This window comes from Rattus norvegicus, chromosome 3 (genome assembly GCF_036323735.1).
Source record: "Rattus norvegicus strain BN/NHsdMcwi chromosome 3, GRCr8, whole genome shotgun sequence".
Taxonomy (NCBI): Eukaryota; Metazoa; Chordata; class Mammalia; order Rodentia; family Muridae; genus Rattus; species Rattus norvegicus.
This window is the reverse complement of record NC_086021.1, coordinates 121,664,261-121,676,306: the sequence shown is the minus strand read 5'-3', so window position 1 is coordinate 121,676,306 and position 12,046 is coordinate 121,664,261. Positions and strand designations below refer to the sequence as shown.

Below are 12,046 nucleotides of genomic sequence, written 5' to 3'. Positions count from 1 at the left end.
TAGGACATTAATTGTTGACTTTATGCCTGAGCTTCAGTAAAGACTCAGGTAGGAATGACTGAATGAATGACTTCCTCTCTATCTAGTGTTCCTTATTATCTTTCTACAGAGTGATTCCTGCACACTGATATATTGGGCAAAAGAATTAATATTGACGAGTCATAGCTTTGGGAAATACTGAAGAAATGAAAATGATTTTCCTAGGGTTGGGGATTTAGCTCAGCGGTAGAGCGCTTGCCTAGCAAACGCAAGGCCCTGGGTTCGGTCCCCAGCTCCGAAAAAAAGAAAAAAAAAAAAAGAAAAGAAAAGAAAATGATTTTCCTGGCTTCCAGCTTCCTGCCTAAGTTAAAAGGTAAATCTCCTTCTGATTATTTTAACTATTTTAGTGAAAGCTTGTTATTAGGTCATGCTTTCTGAACTCATTTCGTTATTCAGGGGTCAAATACATCAAGAACATTTAAATTACAATATTCAAATAATTTTTTGACGTTGTTTTTCCTAGGACTTTAATTTTCTGGGCTTTGCAGGCAGGTATAAATACCTGATAAATGTGTTTTCAAACGGACTGATTAGGTTTAGAGGCTGAAAAGAAAGGAGTGATGAGATGTAATCGTGAGATCCAGAAATAAGGGTAGGCTTTACAAAAACAAGAGCCAGGTGCCTTTCTGGGACTTAGAAGACAGTTCACTCAGAACTAGGAAGGTAGTGTGAGTAGGGGTTGGTGATGATTACTTATCCATTTCTACATTACATTTATTTATTTATTCATGTATTTATTTATAAATTCATTTGTTGGTAGGAGGCATAGAAAAATCATAAATACTTGTCCAACAAATGTCTAAGGGAGCTAACCACTTGTTTTTGTATGTGGAATAACTTGTTTTTGTTTCTTTAAAGATTTATTTTTATTAATGTGTATCTCTCTCTCTCTCTCTCTCTCTCTCTCTCTGTGTGTGTGTGTGTGTGTGTGTGTGTGTGTGTCTGTGTGTGTGTGTGTGTGTAGATGCCTATGGAGGCCAGAAGAAGACATAGGATTCCCTGAGATGGATTTACGGGTGGTGGTGTGGGAACTGCCTGATGTAGATACTGAACTCAGGTCCTCTGCAAGTACAGCTCTCTTAACCACGATGTTAGCTCCCCAGCCATAAGTTGAACTTTCAAAAGCTGTGTATTCACAATGATACGTATAAATAAAGTTGAGAGAACTCATCTTCCATAAGCAAAGCATAAAAGGGAGAAATAATTTTATCTGATATATTTTGCAATTCTTTGTTTTGTTAAATTAAATATTAAAAATTTAAATTTGAAAGCTGTATCTTTAAATATTTTAAATTAGTTGACAGATATTTTTCTGTAACTGTTACAGCTCAGTCTGAAACCGTTAAGCATTTTATATTTGGATTGTTTTCATGAACACTAATGGGCTTTCTGGGGTTATGTGTAGTTGTGTGTTCTCATTCTACTCACGGTTATAATTGCCTTTCGACTTTTGAAAGTTTAACCAGTTAAACATTTTTGTACCACATCGCATCTCCTCCGCAATCCTTTCAATATATCAGCTGGGTATCTGTCCTAACCTCCACTATAGCTTCTTGCTTATGTTTCTTCGCATTATCAGTTGCCGAAACCTACTGTTGCTGTTTGCCTGAAAACTAATATTTACTGCTCTGAGGCCATGCTATGTTTGAGAACAAGAAAAAAAAAGGAAAATGGGACTTAGAGTTAGAGCCAGAAACTAAAAGTCAAAATACTCAAAAAAGAGATTCATTCGTGTTATTAACCTTCTTGGGTTTTGATAGTAAACTATTTCAACCAGATGTCTTAAACTGCAGGAAAGTAGTTCTCACAGCTTTGAAGGACAGCAAAAGTCCGTGATCTCTAGTCGAGTCTCCAGTGAGGGTTGACTTCCTAGCTTGCAAACTCAGTGCATCCTCACGTGGCTTTTCTCCATACATGTAGTATAGAAAATTTCCTTTCCCTTTCTTATAAGGTCACCAATCCTGTTGAATTAGGGACTCACTTTTATGGGCTTGTTTAACTTTAATCGCCTCCTGAGAGCCCTATCTTCAAATACAGTCACATCAGGGTTTAAGACTACAGCATATCAATTTGATGGGGGAGAGAGACACAATTCAGTCCACGCTTCCTAGATGCAGGGCCCTTTTGTAAGCACTTTACATTTATTAAGTCTTCGATGCTCACAAAACCCCTTTGAAATAGTGACCTGTCTGAGAAGTGATGAAGCCTCCTGCCCCTCCCGTGCTGAGGTAAATCAGTTGACTGTGTGAAGCCAGGGTTCCTTCCACGGCGGTTTCTACCCACATGGAAAAACCATGTCTACCCTCCGCCCCAGACTGTGTATGTTATAGGGGTTTAGTCCCCTCCCTGTGTGAGGAAGACGGTGCCTTAACCCACCCGGGACAGCTTTGCCCTGTGTAGCATCTGACAGTATTGATGGAAAGGAGCCTAAAACAAATGGCCCTATAGATTACTCTAACTCTTGCAAAGTCTGGGCCATGGTTTCCTGTTGGTCACTGCCCTGACTGTCACTGTTGCTCTGCATTTATGGGGCATCTTGATCCCAGTGTGGTCCTTAAAAGCAATTTTAGTTGTTAGAAGCATATTTTTAATAAAATGCTTTATCTTCTCTTTCTGAGGAAATTTTTGAAAAGTGTGTGTTTTCTATTTTCTTCAGATTGTTTTTAACTCATGGGCCATTAATTGAATCCTTCTATGTCTAAGGGAATTGTATGATGCTTTGGCAAAGCAACTTTGTAGAAAGAGGCTGAGTTACATAACATCCGAGTTTAGCTGAGGGAACTCCTGTCTTCAAATCTGGGTCCTAGAAATGGTCACATCCTACCTCAACTCTAGCTTCTGTCTAGTCAGACTAATAGCTAAAGAACACGTGGCTTATAGATCCACAATCTTGGCGTCCCCTTCTGCTTCTGCCAATTCCCAAACTGTGACCTTCAGCAAGACATCCAGCTTCTCTGAGTTCTTTGAGCTGTACAAGGGACACTGGGTTTTCATAATGAAACTGTGTAAACTAAAGGATGTACCGTCTTTAGCTTGTCTACCTTAGATGCTCAACAAAAGTGCTTTCCTTCCCACTTGAAGAAGCTGAGACATGTGTGTGTCATGGAGCTATTTCTGCCCAAATTTCAAAAACCAAAGCCCAAATGTTTCTGGTCACCATTGACGTGTTCTCGATTTTAAGGATGACACCCGACAGTTGGTGACTCTGCCAAAGCACAGACAGGTCCCCTTTGCATTATAATCTCTCTAAAGTCATCCTCCTGCTTCAAGACTACAGTGACCTTCATTCAGATCAGGGCAAGTTACATTTCCTCACCACCATTCCTTTCTCTTCCTTATTTCCTGCTTGTGAACTTAACACCAGTTGGTACCATTCTAGTGTTGCATAAGAAAAGTCAGTCCCAGCTCTGCAAATTAAACATTGCATGTCCGTTAATGTTTTGAAACTTCCCCTTAACAATGCTGTAAAGGACCAGTGAAATGTCTCTGTGGGTAAAGTCTCTTGACACGAGTTCTTACATCCTGAACTTGAAACCCATGGCTGAAGTGAATAACTGACTCTCAAAAGCTGTCGTTATCTCCCCTAACCACAGCACAATCAATAAATAAATATAATAGAAATAATTAAAATTTAAAATGTTTTTTATTAAAAAATAAGACTACAGAGAATGAGTGACTGAACTCCACTGAAGTAGACGTATTCATATGAGCTAAATGCACAAAATAGATCCGAATGTTTTATACTCAAAGGCTTCTGGCATCTTGTAAATTCTCCCCTTTTGTGCAGATTTAGGTAGATCAGATTATCGGACACATTATCTTAAGAAAGCACTTGCAGTGAGAGGGATGGATTTGAAGCCAGTCTTTGCTACTTTGTGGGTTCTTCTTTTTCCCACCCTTCATACCCCAAGTTTCACCCTCTACCACTAGATAGCAGCACATTGAACTTTTTGCTGGCATCTAAAGAAAAAGTATCCATCCTTTGTCTCCTGCTGTTTCTTCTATGGCATTTGAAATCAGATCTCCCATTTTTATCCTTAACTTTGAGCCCCACATCGAGGTGCAACTTATGGTTGGCCTTTGCTACTGTCTGGGTTCTTCAGTTCCCATCCTTCATCGCTTCTGCACCCAGTTTCACAACCAATTACTGGATAGGAGAGAGAGAATAGGGTAGACTAGGGGGGGAGCGGGGGGTCTGTATGATTTCTTTCTTGTTTCTTCTTTGAACTCAACAACTAACAGACTGTAAACAGCCACCCCTGAACAGCCACCAGCCACCTATCTCAGGGCCCTAGCATTTACATGTCCTCTGAAAGGTTTCCAGAACCCCAAAAGTCACGCAATCGCAGAAATTATCTGCAGCTGGCAAGCCATCCCTCCGCTAGAGCACAAGAGAAACCATAGCCAGCTGCTGCAGACAGTCCGAAGCAGCTCCATGTCCCCACACCTGAGATTTAAATGAAAACATTCCTATAATATTTCTGTTTTTTAAAGGAACTAAAATTCCAGAATTCTCACTATATGGTTCAGTGGTTAAGAGACCTTACTGCTCTTGTAGAAGACTCAGGTTTGATTCCCAGCACCCACGGGGCAGCTCACAACCATCTGTAGCATCAGTTTTGGGGGACCCAGTACTCTCTTAACCGCCATAGGCAGCAAATATTCACGTAATACACATATACACAAGAACCAAAACATTCATAAACATGAAAAAACAAAATAACTTTAAAAAGCAGAACAGCCACTAACAAGTTCCTTTCAGACATTTTACAGGGTGGCAAAGGACTGTTAAGCTGAAGGAGTTGAAATGTCTTAATCTAGAAGGGAATGACTTGAGAAGGAACTAATGTCCATCCAATTTATGAAAGAACTTTAGACTGTTCTCAAGTTATGTGTCCTATCTTTATAATTGGACAAGCTGCACAATTAGTCTTCAGATTATTCTAGCAAGCCAATGAGCATATGGCAGGTTGAGTCTAAACACTTATTCTACACTCTATAAAGACCACATACTATCACAAGCAAACCATCAAACTGGAGTTATTTGGAACTCCCAAGAATCTAATTGTGATAGGATTGGGAAAGATACAAACTATGAACTGAGGAACACTTCACTGAAGTAGTAAGTGCCCAATGGGTTAAAAAAAAAGCAGCAGCAGAACGTTGACTGACACGGAAAAGACCCTCAGTTCTCCCACAGATCCAGTCTCATGGGTCAGAGAAAAGCAGAAAAGAGCACCCACCCTAGTGTATGACCTTTTGGCACACATAAGTAAAAGTGACCGAGTCCAAGTCCAGGCATCTCGCCCAGTCTGATAAACAGCTCCTCGCTGCTCGTTCACCCACCACAGTTTATAAGGCCCTTTGGAAGCAAGCCCCTGGCAGCCGACTTTACTGCTCTCAGTTCTGCACTTTGTTTGGTTTTCAGTGCACTTTATACAGTGCAGGCGTGTTTCTACTGTCTGCATAGCCCTCAGTGGTTGTTTGTTTGTTTCATCTCATCTTTAACGCCATTTAATGTCCCTGGTGTCATTCAAAAGGGTGACTGGCATTGGGGTCATAATTTTGTTCTCTCATAACAATCATACATTCTACTGAACATCTATTATTCCTCCCAATTCTTCTTGTTTAGTACTTAATGGTTTTACATGTATCATATAAAGAACATACATGTATAAAGTCCTGTGATGCATGAGGTTTCTGTTTTCTTTCTAGAAAGCATTTAGGAGTAGCTCAGTGGTGGAGCATTTATGTATTATGCCTAGGGCTTGGGTTTGATCCCTGCCCTCAAGCATGCTGTAAAGGAAATCCTCTAATGTATTAGCTAGGAGCAGTACCAACTATTCTAAACACATGGAGCAGTGAGAGACAATACAGAACTTGACCTCTTTGAGATATTCGATACCAAAAGAAGTAATGTTTAACAGCATATATTAGCAAACTGGTACTCACCAGAGTGTATTGGACTAGCACTGTAGCAAAGTTTACTTTTAGTTATTCAAAAGTTCGAATTCTCAATAGTTCATGAACCAAAATAAAGCAGAGGTCATACTGTGCTTAACTAAAGTTTCATGGTTATTCAGTAGTCAGACATTAACTATGAACTTACTTTTTATTACATCCATCTACAAAGCCAGCAATAACCAGTCTACATAATATAACAGCTAGCCACTCTTTCTCTCTTTCTCCTTCCCTCTGCAAGGGCCCCTCCAAATACAGTACTCGATGCAACTGTGTGCCCCATAAACATCTCTTTCCAACTTCCTTAGCATCATATTTGGACTGCTGTGGTTCGCAGTACTTGGAAAGCATCTGCTTTGGTTGCTCCTAGAACTGTGTGGTTATTCACGTAACAAACACAGCTGAGCGGCCATCCCTGCACTGTGTGAGGTAAATTAAGTTCTAACTGAACATTTCTCCTGTAGCTGTTTGGGGCTGTTAAGTGTTCAAACTACACATGGTTTCACACACATATACAAAATGTCTTCCCACATGCAACCTAGAGGACCAGTTACAGTCAACCAGATAAAACCTAGCTAAATCATTCGGATCTAGAAGTATCCTTCTGAATACTTCAGCATTGGTGAAACAATTTAGGGCTTTGCTACTACTCTGAGTCACTTTACATTGTCCTGTTACTTCAGAATCCTGCTGAGCATGTGTTTGTTGTAACAGCAATTCTTTCAACTTATTAAATGTCTCTTCTGTTTTCTATTATTACTATAATTCCTATGTGTTATCTACCAACTTGTAAAAAAATTTATTTCCAAACGGATGCCTTTTTCTATTATGAGAATTAAGGGTGTGTTTAAAAGACAGTAGGATCGTCTTAATGAGAAAACAAGGGAGATGGGGTTATTTTTAAAGCCAAAGGCATGCCTCCCTGGGTGCTTGGACCTTCAGAGCCTTTACCCCATGGAGCAGAGGAGGACTCTCTTGCAGATGGAGAAAGTGATGTGGAAACTCACGCAGAATTTGTCCTTCTCTCCTTTGCCCCCTGTGCAAAAGAATCTGTCAGGTCTCATTCCTTTCTTTGAAGACATGCCTAAAAATGTCTGTTCAGTCTGGCTGCATGCAGGCATGTGTAAGATTATAGATGCCTTCAAGAAAAAGATAGCATTCTGGAAAAAAGATACACTTTAAGGGTTATCAAAAGGAAGTATTTTGGCTTCCTATGACTGAACTGATTTCATTATTGTATGGCCTGCTTAAGTTTGAAGTTGTTTTATTGTCTTTATGGTAAAAAGATGTTTATTTTTTTTTTGTTTTCTGACTCAAGAATTTCTAACTGATGCTTGGTTATTTTTCTAAATAGACAATACCTAGTCTCAGCAGTCTGTTACAGTCTACTTATTTCAGCAATCGCTGTGAGCGTAGGCTTATTGTGAACTTTCACCTAGTTCTTTATGAATGTCTGACACACTTTTCTAAACTTTGATTTTTGTATTTTTCTTACAATGTATCTATCAGAGACCAAATACTTTCTCAGTGCAGTATTCTCTGAACACCTGTAGATCTAGGCACTCTGACCTTCTGTTCCCAGGATGCTTCGCACATTGCACTTCTTCATACTATTGGGAATTCAGTTGTGGCCTTACCTCATATTTATCTCTGTGTTTTGATGCCTATATTGGTAAATATTTGCTGAATTAATTAACCCACAACTTTATATGTATTATATCAAACTGATATTTTATTTAAAATTCATTCCAACATATGTTACTTATAATTATGTAAATTATCATTTTTAAACAATAGTCTGTAAAATAAAAATTTAAGATGCTGAGGGCTGTTTCACATGAGTACTCTTGGATTTGCAGGCAGTAACTCTCAGGGCAAGGTCAGAAGATGTGTGGTGGGTGAAGGAGAAGGAGATTCCTTGCAGAATTTTTTACTAACATCATGTAAAATTAAAAATAGTAAGCCATTTTGGTTTCAGACAACACCTGTAAAACAGTATTTCCAGAGAGCTCTAAAAACTAAAGAGATTCCATTATGGTTTCAGCTTGACCACATGATAATGGTAATATAGATATTCACCAGTTGGAACAGGTCAGTAGAAACTGTAGCTGCTATTTTGAGCAAAGCTTTGCTAATAATGAGTGAGAAACTGACATTGCCTGTAGCAGAAAGAAAGGGAAGAATTTAGGTTAAATGAAGGTTTAGTTTCAAATCTAGTTTCCAGTGAGAAAATGGCTATGAAGGAAATAAATTAATTCTTGGATTCTTTCATGATGCAACATTTAAGAAACACACTAGATTGTTTGTGAAAAGGATTTTGTTCCCTACTTAAGAGCAGGAAAAATATGACATTTAAGAAATGTTTATTTGTATATTTGAGTAATAAATGAAGCTTGGTCTCTATAAATGAATTTCTTATTTTACCTGTATGAAAAGTCACCATAAACTGAAAATATATAGTATAATTCTATGTAAGATAACTTCTCATAATTATCTACATACAGATTCAAAGACCTTATGGGAGAATCTTCTAGAATTAATTAATGCCTGTATATCTTCCTGTACCAGTCTCTCACTGAGAGTTTGTGACAAGTAATGAGAAATATCCATCAAATGTCTGAGACCTCTAGATGAACTGTGGCATGTAAGCATATTACTATTAGTGTTGATTGTTATGTTATTTCAATAAATTATATTTGGTATTATCAAAGGATCTGAACTTATTACCTCACTTTCTTTTCTTCCTTAAGATTAAAACACTAAATTTCTAATTATTAGTAAGGTCAATGTTTTGCATAGTTCTCCGACTTCCTTTTTGTACCTAACAATAAGTGAAGCATGTAACATTCTAGTGGCAGATTTTAAGATGTATGTCAAAGCCCATGTATGTCAAGGCTTAACAAGTAAAGCACTTGCCTCTCAGACCTGAAATCTGGGTTCTGCCCAGGGACCTATGGGGGAAGGAGAGAACCGTTGAAAAGTCATCCTCTAACTCCACACTCACGCCATGGTACACACACACACACACACACACACACACACACACACACACACACACACACACCTTAAACACATTCACACCCATCATATACAAACATCTTGTACACATCATACATTCATGCCATAAGCACACATCTTACACACATAAACACACATTATGCACACAACACACATACACATACCACATGCACACACATCACGCATACATCACAGTACATCCACATCATATGCATACATAAACACACAACACATGCACACATGTCACACATACATACAAATCACATGAACTCACATATACATACACATCATGCATACAAACACATCATACATAAGGATCAATAATAGAGTTTTGGCAAACAAGTGCAAAATCCCTCATCGGCATTTAAGATCATCAAAACCTAAAACATTTAGAATTATTTAAACACATGAAAATCAGCAAATACAGATTAAGACTTTTCTGAATCAGTAAAATGAAATGGAGATTTTTATGGGTCATACTTAGTTTAGAAACATTTAGGAAATTATGTAAAAAATGTAATCTTTCCTTTGGAATAAGCAATCTGGAGGCCATCTTATATAAATCCATTTATAATCTTTAATGATAGAAAAGTAGCACACATTCTTATGAATATAATATCTGCTGTATAATCAAGAGTTCCAGGCAGTCTTCCTAATATTCCACCACCTTTTTAAAAAGCACATCAGCTCCAAAATAGTAAATGTTGAAAAAATACTAGGGCTGAGGACCAGGCTGTGGGAAAACTCATCTCTATATGATCTCCTTCACCAGGCAAAATCAGGTAAAAAAAATCTTAATCCATGATTTGGACCACTTTTAAATTAAAATTACCATTCTCAAGAATGACTTCTATTTTTATGGGGGGGTTTCCCATTCTAGAATTAACAATAAATTTGGCTAAGATAATTGTAAAATTTCCCATTCTTTTTTTAAAAATTGAATTGGATTTATTTTCTTTTCTACTGAATTTCTACAGTTTCATCACTCCTCTATTCTAATACATCACTCTATTCTAGGCTGTTTTGCCACATATTCAAATGTGTGCCTAATGTTCTAGGAAAGCCAAATTTATTAATTGTGAGTGATAAATATGAAGGAATTCTGTAATGGTATCTGCAAAAAAGCAATCACTCTTGGGACACCAATCAAGAAGTCTGAATGACAAGACAAAGACAAAGCAAGGAAGAAATTGGACAGACCTTAAAGACAACAAAGACTTTAGGGTATGACTGGATTTCATGTCAGCTCCATGGTTCAGGGGTGTGAGAGCAAGGGGATATGAGATTAGGAGCACTGTTCTCTGGACAAACTATATGCAGTGTTGCATCAGAAGATAGACTCCTTCCATGTAAGCTGGGTGACACTGACTATGAAATAGATTTGAAGCATCCCATTACAGAAGGGAAAAAACCCTTAGTTATCTGGGTAAGAGGTAGGAAAAGAAGGACTGAGGTCTGCAAAAATGACTTCTAGGAGAGAATGATTTAGTAGGTAGTGGGCTCTGACTTCTGGGAATTTCTTTTCATAAATCAATAAGCAAGACATGAATAAGTATAGAGATGGGTAGGCGTTAAAATGTTACAATATGTGTCAAATGAAAAGGATGACTTAAGGTTCATCAAAAGGAGTTAATGAATATCACTATGTAATATCCTCTAAGAGGTCAACTGATGTCCTGAGGTCCAGGAGTCTGAAATGAAATCCAGCATGCACTGCTGAAATGACAAGCTTCCTGAAATGATTACAGGAGACTGAAGACTCAAAATCATATCTAGAGGATAACACACTCATAAAGGAGCCTTGATATAGAAAATGCAGAAATGAAAAATAAATGAAAATTATCATATGCATTAGTATCAGAGCTGATGCAGATTAAGGAACCATTGTATAAAAGCACATTATTTATCCTAAACTCAGAGAAAAAATAATTTCTAATATGTATTTCACTTTTGCCTGAATGTTAAAAGCCAATAAATATATTGAATTTTCTTTTGAAAATTTGGAGAAGTTTGTCAATCCTCCTCTTCCTCTTCCTCCTCCTCTTCCTCCCACTCCTCCTCCTCCTCCCTTTCTTTGTCCCTCCCTTTGTCCCTGTCCTTTCGTTTCTCTGTCTCTGTCTCTGTCTCTGTCTCTCTGTCTCTCTGTCTCTCTGTCTCTCTCTCACTCTCTGTTTGTCTCTCTCTCTCTCTCTCTGTGTGTGTGTGTGTGTGTGTGTGTGTGTGTGTGTGTGTGTGTGTGTGTGTGTGTGTAGGGTTGGGTTGGGTTGGGTTGGGGTGGGGTGGGGTGAGCAGAACCACTAACAAAAATAACACTGAATTTTATGGGGAATCTGTGGGAATCTGTTCTAAAATTTTGTGAAAAATTTTTATGTTTGAGAATCTATATCTACTATTCAGTGTTTTGTTTTTGTTTTGTTTTTTCTGTAGATAAAGGTGCGAAGATCTGATCTCAGGGAGCTGTACAAGCAACCATTGAGGCATTACCTATCTCTGATCTTCAGACACATGTCTCTGAAATTGTCACTGTCATCACTAGCCAAATATAAAAAGGAGTCACAGAGCATTACAAATGAAAAAAAATGTTTTGATAATACTTGAAGTGAAAATTGTATTTAATTATAGAAATGTATTCTTTTGATTATTCATTTGTTTTGGAAATGCTGGAGGTCAAGCCTGGGGTTTTGTGCAGATCAGGCTAGATCTCTACCACTCCATTCCCAGTCCAAAAAGCATTCTTTCGATGGTAGATTATGTGTCAAAAACACTTTCTCTTAATGAGACACAGAGTGTACAGCCATAGTCTTGCATTCATAGGTAGCAAATCATACTCCTTTTTAGTTACTCCCACAAGCTTTCGATAGGCGGGACGAATATGCTTGAAATTCAGTACCAAATGGACTTTGAGGAATGTGAGGGATGGGTGAGCCCATGGTGAGAATATTAGGAACGAGAATATGGAGTGCTCAATCCCTGATACTATTTTTTCTTTTTCTTTTCATCTTTATCAACTTGAGTATTTCTTATTTAC

The 12,046-nt window shown here is 38.1% G+C and overlaps 1 long non-coding RNA gene across 1 annotated transcript in view; it reads left to right on the top strand.

Annotated features, from left to right (window-relative positions):
• The window catches only part of LOC120101629 (uncharacterized), a 38,112-nt gene extending 27,549 nt beyond the window's left edge, over window positions 1–10,563 (top strand). Inside the window, exons 3-4 of the long non-coding RNA XR_005502340.2 lie at window positions 110–352; window positions 8,505–10,563. This is a non-coding gene — a long non-coding RNA (uncharacterized LOC120101629). The remainder of the gene's footprint in view (window positions 1–109; window positions 353–8,504) is intronic.
• Window positions 10,564–12,046: the final 1,483 nt, after the last annotated feature.